The following is an 8,691-nucleotide window of genomic DNA, read 5'->3' as shown; positions in this document are numbered from 1 at the left end:
TCAGCTTGTACCTCTTGTAGTAGACCTTTGTGGATTTTGAGGTGTGTTTAGGATCATTATCCTGTTGTAGAAGCCATCCTCTTTTCATCTTCAGCTTTTTTACAGACGGTGTGATCTTTGCTTCCAGAATTTGTTGGTATTTAGTTGAATTTATTCTTTCCTCTACCAGCGAAATGTTCCCTGTGCCACTGGCTGCAAGACAAGCCCAAAGCATGATCGATTCACCATTTCCGTTACCGAAAATAAATCAAGTACAACCCTCACTTCAGGTGCAGAGCTACGGTAGGTGCTGAACATTGATGGAGCTGCGATGGCCGAGTGGTTAAGGCGTTGGACTTGAAATCCAATGGGGATTCCCCGCGCAGGTTCGAACCCTGCTCGCAGCGCTCACACTACAAGCAGCAGCGTGTAGTGTGCCAATAAAATTTAACACCCTGGATGCTGTCTGAGCGCTGGCCCCAAATGTGTTCAGTTGACAATCTGCAGTTGCCTTGCAAAATACCTGATCCACCCATCGGCTCGCCATCTCTGTTTCGTGAACAGTTTCCTTTGACAGTCTCACCGCAACCGATCGTCCTTTATTTTAATCCCAACGAAGTACATGACCTCACACATTCCTGCATTCCTGTTTATTCAAAATAAACACTCTTGTCCAGTTTCCGCCCTCACTGAACGAACCAATTGCAGCCTAAATATTCTCATTGCAACCCGCTGTCCGGCAATTCACGTCATCAGCCTCTCACCGTAAGGACAGCCATTAATGAGGGCGATAATAGACCGTCATGACACCGCCGATAAAAATTCTTCCAATCTGCAAAGGAGCAACGTCGACACAGATGGCACCGGATATTGGGGTTGACCTTGGGTGTCTAAGGTTATGAGACAGAAACACACGTTCATCGGTTCAGGAACAGCTTCTTCCCGTCTGCAATCAGAATCACGAATAGACTTTGAAGCTTAGAACACTACCTCACTTTATTAGTATACAGTATTTCTGTTTTTGCATATTTTTCATAATCTATTCAATATAAGTAATTGATTTACTTGTGTATTTATTATTATGTTTTATTTCATTTGTTGTTATTATTATTATTTTCTCTCTCTGCTAGATTATGTATTGCATTGAATTGCTGCTGCTAAGTTAACAAATTTCACATTACCTGCCGGAGATAATAAACCTGATTCTGATTCTCTGTTCAACGCGGTACTTTCCCGATTCGATTTTCATTAACGACATGGATTTCGAGGTACTGAGTTCTGGTATCGTATCCAGCACAGATCTGGAGCCGGTAACACGTTCTTCAATAAATCCTATTCCCTCGGCTGGGGAGATTCGAGAATTTGTGGAGTTGACATTCCATATTTCTGTCAGTTCAATTCTCGCAGCATTTTTAGCGGAGAATATATACCAGATTAGGAGGTCCTGATTCAGTATTTCAACGCAAAACGCTGCAAATTTCTTCTACCACACACCCCACACACCCGCATTTGCTGGTCGACGTCTTGATGGGTGGGGACAGGTGGAAACTAGCCAAATCGACATGCCAATACAGTTTATTTAGCGACGATATTTTTACTTTGCAACCGAGTGTCTAACAATAGATTCTGTGTAGAAACAGGACGATTGATGCCGGTGTGTTCTACAACTGTACGGATGCAGAGCGCCTCGCTTCGTTCACCAACGTACTTCCTTAAGTTAGACAGCGGGCGATTTATCGCACTGAGCAGAATCCTTGCGTCCAAATCAGACAACAACACACACAAAATTTGTGTCTGTTGTTGTTTGAATTTCCAGCATCTGCAGATTTCCTCGTGTTTGCAATCCAAATCAGAACTACCTTTGGAATTTTAAGAATTAATGGCGCTAATTTAATGTTAATTGCCTTTATAATTGAAGAAACTGGGAGAATGGCATCAATAAGTATAACGTGCTCCTGCTCCCTCTGTTAAAGGGAAATGTGTAAACGCATGAACCATTTCTCTTCCTCAGTACAAACGGTGATAATACTTACGAGTCCTGCAGCGTTCGGGTTTACATGAAGGGACGGAAAGATCCACTTCGTTTTGTCGGTGAGGTGAATTACTCTGGTGGTCAAAAAAACGCTGGGAGGAAAACAGTGGCCGAAAGTGAACATGAAATTGATAAATTGCCGTGTAACTCTCTCTCTCTAACTGCCTTTCAAATCTCCCTTGTTCTGTCTACGATGTGACTCTCTCCCCTGCCTCACATCCATGTTCCTCTCTCTCTAACACACCCATACACACATTCTCTCTCTCTCTCTCTCTCTCTCTCTCTCTCTCTCTCTCTCTCTCTCTCTCCCTCTCTCTCCCTCTCTCTCTCTCTCTCTCTCTCTCTCTCTCTCTCTCTCCACATCTCACTCCCTCACTCCCACACTTTCCTCACAAGTTGAAGCGAACGGTTAGCTATCAATATTCGTGTTCAGTGAAAGGAAGCGTGAATGCAGTGGGACGTTTATAGATTTCCCTTTACAAGACAGCTCGGGTGGAGCGCAGGGAAGTGAGTGTAAACTGGTGCTGAAATGTCGGTGCGAACAGGTAATATGACATGAAGGAGTAGCGATTTTTTAAACAAATCTGTTCCTGGACTTTGGTTCAGTGCTCCGTTAAGACATGACCACCATGTGAAATTTCGGTTAGCTGTAAACACTTGAATTGTCAACTTATAAAAATATTTCCATATTCAATAAGATGTGTTGTTCAGCCGCGGCTGGGAGAGGGGAGATTGAGATTGTGACTGATTCGCTGAAGTGGGCAGCACGGTCTCTGAACGCGAAAAGCTTTCGCCGTTTCATATCACTCAGAGTACAGACTCCCCATTGCTCTCTTGTCTAGCGAGCGATCCCGCCTATTGCCATAGACAAATCGGTTCGCTGACCTCCCGTCAAATCAACCTCGCCAATTGTCACTGACGCGGCGTCATGGTCCGACATCAACCAATCTCGTCAAAGTAAGTGCAACTACCTAGCTCCCATTCGTGTATGCAGATGTCAATCCAACTTGTTATCCAATTGCGGAAAGGGTTTCACCCGAGTTGTTCCCTCCCACAGACTCTGACTGCCTCTGCCTCCCCAAAGTCCCGTCCATACCGAGCAAAACTCAGAACAATGTCCCATTATATAACATTCATATCCATATGCTTCTGATCGAAGCTGGGACGCTGTCAGGGCGTCGAAATAAAGGCGGGCGACAGAAGTTTATCTCCTCTCACCTGGGGAGACGGTAGAAGATTTGCTGGGGGACACCGACCGATTTTTGACTCGCAACTGCGGTATGGGGAGGGGGGAGGATTGAGAAAAAGTCTGTGCCAGCCTGATCTTATTGAATGGCAGGGCTGGCTGAAGAGGGCTAGAGACTTGCCCTTCTCTCTGTTGTCTGTCTGTTTAAAGAAAAGGAATAAACAGGCCTTTCTTGGGTCTGCATGCTCCCCCGTAGATATAATAGTTCGCAATCTATGTCATCAGTTTGTCTGAGGAATCTTTTCCAAGTCTGAAACTGGCACAAGATTGATATCTACCGTTTGTTAATGATGCAGAATTGTACAATTTATGTTCTGCGTACTGTCTGTCTTTTCGAGCCTGCAATGACGCTGCAAGTGTTTCATTGTACCTGTCCCTCACCGTCCCTATGCACACGGCAATAAACCCGGCTGGACCTGACAATACTCACTGAGATTTGAGCAGTGATAACCCCGGGCAGATGAGTCAAGGTGATGTCGGCAAACTGAGTGAGTAGGACCAGAGTCCAATATGGGAAATGTATGGTCACCCTCTTCTACAGAGAGACAGCATCTCTGCGTGGATGAGGTGCTGTGAGGAGTGAAGATGATCAAATCTACATTGTATCGATAGCAAGTTATTGTCTGTAAGACCTCGCACAGTTATTTCCAGCTTTATTGAGACAGCACCTGCGATATGTTTCTCAATGTCATCTTCTGCTCATATATTTTGTGGTTTTATGGTGCTGAATCAGGCGGATGCAGGTTAAGCATAGACAGGAATCGGGTTGTTGTGGAAGCAAGTTAATACACAAAATAATTTAAAATAAGCACATTAAATTACAGCAGGAAATATCTTAATTCCCTGACCGGGAATCGAACCCGGGCCGCGGCGGTGAGAGCGCCGAATCCTAACCACTAGACCACCAGGGAAACTGATAATTTTCTGACTACAGCAATAGACAACTACCAAACCAGCAAAATATGAAACAAAACCTATACATGAATAATAATGAATTAATGTGATAAATATTGTCACGAATCTATTGCTCAGCAATTTGCAGACCGCGTGTTCACCCAGTGCTTCTGGTTAAGGAACACTCTGGACTCTGAATGAATCAGCGGGAAACACTCTTTCTCCGGTGTCTTTATAAAGATTGTGACATTTAGATTCTCTTATGAGCCCTGGGTCATTTTTGTTTCTGTCCTCGCCTCGAAACAATTCAGTAGTCGGCCCCCGATTCCCGCGACATTGTCGCCGATACATCTGGTGTCTTGTTCCTCACCCTCCGCCTGGGTAGAGGTAGGAGAAAGAAAATCAGACTCCAGAATGCCCGAAATACGGTCTGAGGATGGAATGCTCGGCTTTTTGATCGTGTTGTAACCGTGGTCGAGTGTGCGGGAGCCGCTGGTACAGAGGATGACTTGCTGATGATAAATAAGCCTAGAATTCTTTAAATAAGCCTCACAGAAACCCCGCAATGATCTGAAAGTCCTCAGGGTAGGCAGTTCCTTGTTTGCTGATCGCGGCACTCAGTACATGGTATGCTTGCTAAAGATCTGCTCTGGCGGTATGTGAAGTGCCGTCCGGATCAATGAGGAGAACCTCTCGGTAAGCAGCACCGACAGAACTCAATCACTGGATGTTGTGATTGGGAGAACAAGGGTACGGCAAGACCGCTATATACGGAGAGCATGAAGAGTTAGTTATGAAACATCACCGCCGTTCCACCGCCCCCACCCCACCCCCAGCACCACAATACCTTCTTATCTTCTCCGAACGGTGGATCGAGAATCCTTCCGGCTGTTCCACCGAACTGAGCCATGTCTCCATGAAACAGAGAAGACAGCAGCCCCTCATTTCCCTCCGAAACTGCAATGTTGCACTTACATAATGTATCTTGTTTTCAAGTAATTGGCCTTTGGCTAAGAAGATGCCGGGTAGAGGATGCTTCATCGTCCTTCGATTTAGTCTGGCTTTAAGTCTTCCGAACCGACCTCTTTTCCGGCAGTGGTAATGGCTGACCTTCGCTGATCGCTGAAAGGTGCCGCACCTGTATTACCGAGAGTTAAGTCCACTTAGTCCTTCAGCCGCTCGTTAAACTGCCGATTAATTTAGACAGATCAACAGTACATTTCTTAAAGGGAAACTAGGGGTTTCAGATTGCAGCCACAGTGGTTCAGCTGAAATACGTCCAGACATTTTGCGAGCTGTCGGCAATACGTCGCGTGTATCGCCAGTGCCATCGTGGATCTTTGGGTTTATAAACAAATCTCAACTTTCCTAAAGCCTTATCAATAATGTAGACATCCTGCTCTTACTGGAGCCTACAAAATGCATCACCTCGCACTTTATCTCTCTCCTGTCTATCCCCCTCCCGCTTTCTACCGACACCAAACCCCCGTCTCCGATCTCTCTCCCCATCGAAAATCTTTCACCAACCCCCGATCTCTCTACACACCAGATTCCTCGACTTCCCCGGCCTCCCTCCACATGGTCTTTCTCTACCCTCCTCTATCTCTCGCTACCTCTCCTGCCTCTGTCCCCGCTCTCTTTCTCCCCAGTCTCTATCTCTCGTCTCTCTGGCCAGAGTCGACTCCTTTCCCCGGTAATATCTTTTCTCTTCATTGACTGTTCATTGAGTATCATGGAGTGAAGATGGCGTGTGAATCTACGTGCTTAGTTAGTTGAAATAATAAAAATTACTTGTTGGCAAATGCAGATTCTCTGCTCCTCACTGATCATTATTACTGGGGGCGATTCTTGTAACAGTGGCGTCCATCAGTAAAGTTGCCCACTAGCAGGTCCCGCCCTCTGCACAGTGTTACCATCAGGATGGAGATACAGAAGCCGGAAAGCTCAGGCTGAACGACTCAGGAACAGACACTTCCCCTCCGCCACCTGCAGCTCATCTTTTTTTTTTTATCTCTAAATTTATTTATACTCTGTTTCATTGCACTGCTACAGTAAAGTAAAAAAAAAAATCACCACAATCCCCGATGATATTAAATCTGGTTCTGATTCTGATTCAGATGAAGGGAGATGTGTTAGTTTGAACTTAAATTAGTTGAAAAGCTATCAGAACCTCGTGAGACGATGGGCTGTACTGTGCTGTAATATTCTATGTTCTATGCTCTATCTAGGTACAGTATCTCACTATTTAAATCCAATCGATTAATTATTTAAAGCTACGACGCCTTCCTTTTCCAGATTACTCTCAATGCGTCTGATAATAGTGCAGGAGAACTTAAAAACAATAGGCCATAAATGTGAGTGGTGACCGCAGCATGATATCGATAGTTTTGCTTGGAAAGGACTCGTCAGGAACTACGAAATGGGGTGTTGAGACTACCCTGGTCATGGGGTATAACAAAAAGTATCTGGATAAACAGGAACATTAACGATAGTCATTATGGGCCAGTGCGTAGGAGGTCATGTCTGACCAATCTCACAGAGCTTTACGAGGTAGATACCAGGAATGGTGTGGAAGGCAAGGCAGTGGATGCCGTCTAACAGGGACTTCAGCCTGGAATTTCTCAAGGTTCCGTAGGGGAGGATGCTCGAAAAGGTTATGTCGTTTGTCTTTCACGATGAGGTAGCAAATTGGATTAGCCATTGGCTATGTTGGGGAAGCTAGAGAGTGGTAATAGATGGGTGTCTCTCTGACTGGGGACCTGTGATGAGTGGAGTGTCCCAGGGATCGTTGCTGTGCCTGTTGCTGTTTGTCATCTATATCAATGATCTGGATAATATTGTCGGTAACTGGATCAGTAGATTTGCCGATGACAACAACATAATGGGTGTAGTCCACAGCGAGAAAGAGTACCGGAGCATGAAGCGGAATCTGGCCCAGCTGGAAAAATTGCTGAAAAATAGCGGATCGGAGTTAACGCAAACAAGCGTTGGATTTTGCACTTTGGAAGGACCAGCCAGGGTTGGTCTGACACAATGAGAAATAGGGCACTGAGGAGTACTATCGAATAAATGAATCTGGGAATGCAGGTCCATAATTCAATGGAATTTGTGGCACAGTTAGACAGGGTCGTAGAGACAGCTTTTATCACATTGGCCTTCCTAGACCAAAGTACTGAGTACAGGAGTTGGGACGTTACGTTGCTGTGGTTTCAGGCTTTATTGGGGCCCAATTTGGAATATAGTGTGCGGTTGGACTCAACTACCTGCAGGAAACATGCAAATAAGACTGAAAGAATGCAGAAGAAAATATTGCACGGCTGTTGCCGGGACTGAATGTTTTGAATTAAAGGAAAAGTTTACATAAGTTAGCACTTCATTTCCGAGCGGGTAGAAGACTGAGGGGAGATTTGATAGAGGTATACAACATTATGACGTGTATAGAGAGTGTATATTCTCCAATGGCCTGCGATGGTTTTGAAGGAAGACAAGTATTTGCTTTGCCTTCGCTGCGTTTTTAGTTTGTGCAGTTTTGAATGTTTCATTTATTATTGATTTCGGAAGGAGACACGGATACCACACCGGCCATGTGGAATCAGGGTTAGATGGATCGAAATGTGAGCGTATCTACACCAGATACGATAGAACTACGATTCACAGGTAAATTGGCATTAGGATAAATTGGTGTGTACTTAATTTGGGAAATTGGAATTGGCATTTTTGAAGGCTGGTTCTTTTAACAAGCAGCAGGAGCTGCTGCTGAACACTGTGAAATGCTGGTTTTAAGTTGTAGGGTTCCATTCGAAAAGATTGTTTTGAAGTCATTGTAGCATCTTCCCTGTAATATGTAAATGACAGGTCAGTTCAGAAAACGCTCTGGTGCAGTCAGTCGCTCAGCGGTTTGTTTATGTCGTCAGCCCTAATTCCATAAATTATCCAGGTGTTGCTGTGTGATCAGATTAAATCGGTTATTTCCCTCAGCCCTATTTCTTGCAGCACTGCAACTGCAGACTCGCAATAGAGTTGTAAAGTGTACCAAAGTTTCGACTCTCCATGCGGAACACGGCTGCCCTTTGTCTTCCAGCCAGAATTCACTCTGTCTACTACATCATCTGCCTTCTGTTAGGAAGCCAATTCCGAATCAACGCAACCAGGTTTCCCTGGATCCCATGGCTCCTGACTTTCTGAATGAGTCCACTATGGGGAACTGATCAAATGCCTGACCAAGATTAATGCACCCACATCGACTGTCCTGATTCTTCTGTTTGTTTTAGTTTCACTTTTTCAAAAAATTCAATCTGACCCATAAAGGACAACATGTTATGTTGTCTCTCCGTAGCAGACTACGTTTCTCCAAATACTCATAAGTTCCTTCTTCAATAATCCTCTCCAGTAGTTTACCCACTACTGTTATAAGACTCCCTGGTCTATAATTCGAAAAACTATCCCTATTATCTTTTGTCAACAAATGAATAACATTTTCCACCCTCCAATCATCTAGTTCTACTTCTGTGGCCAGCGAAGACACAAATAACCTGTCCAA

General features: G+C 44.7%; 2 non-coding genes across 2 annotated transcripts; one reads left to right on the top strand and one right to left on the bottom strand.

Annotated features, from left to right (window-relative positions):
* Positions 1-304: 304 nt before the first annotated feature.
* trnas-uga (transfer RNA serine (anticodon UGA)) lies at positions 305-386 on the top strand. The gene has a single exon. It is a non-coding gene; the product is annotated as a tRNA-Ser (tRNA).
* Positions 387-4,096: 3,710 nt separating this feature from the next.
* Positions 4,097-4,168, bottom strand: trnae-cuc (transfer RNA glutamic acid (anticodon CUC)). Its single transcript has one exon. It is a non-coding gene; the product is annotated as a tRNA-Glu (tRNA).
* Positions 4,169-8,691: the final 4,523 nt, after the last annotated feature.

Source organism: Hemitrygon akajei, unplaced genomic scaffold (assembly GCF_048418815.1).
Source record: "Hemitrygon akajei unplaced genomic scaffold, sHemAka1.3 Scf000050, whole genome shotgun sequence".
Lineage (NCBI taxonomy): Eukaryota > Metazoa > Chordata > Chondrichthyes > Myliobatiformes > Dasyatidae > Hemitrygon > Hemitrygon akajei.
Note: the sequence above shows the minus strand (reverse complement) of the source record. Positions and strands in the feature narration are given on the sequence as shown.